Raw genomic sequence first — 470 nt, 5'->3', positions numbered from 1 at the left:
TATCTATCTATCTATCTATCTATCTATCTATCTATCTATCTATCTATCATCTATCTATCATCTATCTATTTTTTTCTTTATTCATGAAGTTTTATTTAGAGTTACTTCCTCATGCTAGACGTAAAATTACTGGGGCAAAGATCATGAAGCATTCTCAAGTCCTTGATTATCAAATTCAGAAGGGTTATAGCAATTTACACTCCTTTAAGCAATGTATGAAAATGCCCACCTCAGTCCATCTTTATTTACTCTGACTGCTCATTTATGGGTGAAAAGGGCATCTCCTTGTGGGTTTTTTTTTTGACCATACTATTTAAAATTGCAACTTGACACCCACCTCAACCACTCCCCCCAATACCCACCCCATTTTTCTGGAATCTCCATATACTGTTAATATTTTTTTCTGTAGCACTTATTACCTTCAAACATACTATTTTACTATTTTTTATGTTTATTGTTGACTGGCTCCC

The sequence above is a fragment of the Neomonachus schauinslandi genome, chromosome 3, assembly GCF_002201575.2.
Source record: "Neomonachus schauinslandi chromosome 3, ASM220157v2, whole genome shotgun sequence".
NCBI classification, from domain to species: Eukaryota; Metazoa; Chordata; class Mammalia; order Carnivora; family Phocidae; genus Neomonachus; species Neomonachus schauinslandi.
Note: the sequence above shows the minus strand (reverse complement) of the source record.